Raw genomic sequence first — 1,554 nt, forward strand, 5'->3', positions numbered from 1 at the left:
TAACCACTAACATACTAACATAAGGAGTTTTATTGAGGGACTAGAGTACAAACATCAAGAATAAAAGATACACTATTCAATTATAACCTATATTTGTTGATCTGCTCAAGATGGGGCATGAGATGCTAGATATGATGTAATAGGCACAAAGTACTTTATACATCAAATGTCTAGAGCAGAAATAGAGAGTAATTCAGCTATAAACATAGTACATCATGAGTTCTTAGGACTGGTCATAGTGAGAAGCATATGAGGATATATCATAAGTTGTATAGCATAAAGGCAGAACTCATGTAGTCAATGATTGAAAGAAGGATTGATTTAAAGTTATTACCACTCATTTTCAGAGCCGAGAAAGTCATGAGCTGTATGAACCTTATCACTTTGGCTAATACTGACGTAAAATGAATCGGTAACACATAAAAACATAGTTTCTTAGTAACAAGAATGATGTGAGAAGCGGATTTATGGATCATGAACATTAAAACATAGTGCTTGAATGCTTGAAAAATTGGATTACTGAGGGACATTATTGCTTTTAGTTTTGGAGCTCGGATCGTGGACATAAGTACATTGAGAACTTGAACCATAGGCATAGTAATGACTTCAATTCATAAGACATTAGCAGAATGGCCTATTAAATTGAAGTATGAGAAGTTTTCTTGAATAAGAGTAGATTTATCATGACTCTTTCTTGAAATATGTCACCATAAGAAAATTTGGGAACTACCTTAAGTCATCATCTCCCCCTTAGACCAAAGTCGCAGTCCTAAACTTGAGGACATATCCTCTCATTAAATCTGTAGCTAAAACTTAACACCAAAAGGGGTATCACCATACACATAGACGTTAAACTCCCCTTGATAATCTATACTCTGAAGTCATTGCTTTTCGGGAATTGCTACTCTAAACTTTTGCTAGCCTCTCTAGCCATCACCCTACAACTCACACTCTCATGTGCATATAAACCCACACCTCATATCACATAACAATTCATTCTACACTACTTAATGTAATAGCATTAAATCTCTAATCGCATACCCTTATAACTTAACAAAGTTATTTAAAACTAGACCAAGAGCTTACATCATCTATCTATGTTTCCCTCACTTCAGCTCTAAAGAATACCATATAGTTGCTCTCTAGACTTCCCCATAATAAGAAATTCAAGAACATGAACTAGGTACACATGAGATTTATACACATAAAATCATTTCTAACAACATGATACCTCAGGTTCAACTTATTCTTTTATACCTAACACTCTTATCCACTTAATGACTCAATCACAATTCATCAATTTATCCTAGTCCTCAAGTAAATATATGTATACCATGATTTTCCACTTACTTTTCTACAAATTGCAAACCTATGCTATTGCACACATCAAATCAATCCTACTCCTTACTCCCACAAAACATGCATCATTAATCTTAAGCTACTACTCTTACCACCACAATCCACATCTAAAGTTCAAACCTATAGTCTAACATCAATCATCTACCACCGATGAAGCATGCCACATGTTATACTAGTCCATCAAATAGGGAATAT

Source organism: Capsicum annuum, chromosome 10, assembly GCF_002878395.1.
Source record: "Capsicum annuum cultivar UCD-10X-F1 chromosome 10, UCD10Xv1.1, whole genome shotgun sequence".
Taxonomy (NCBI): domain Eukaryota; kingdom Viridiplantae; phylum Streptophyta; class Magnoliopsida; order Solanales; family Solanaceae; genus Capsicum; species Capsicum annuum.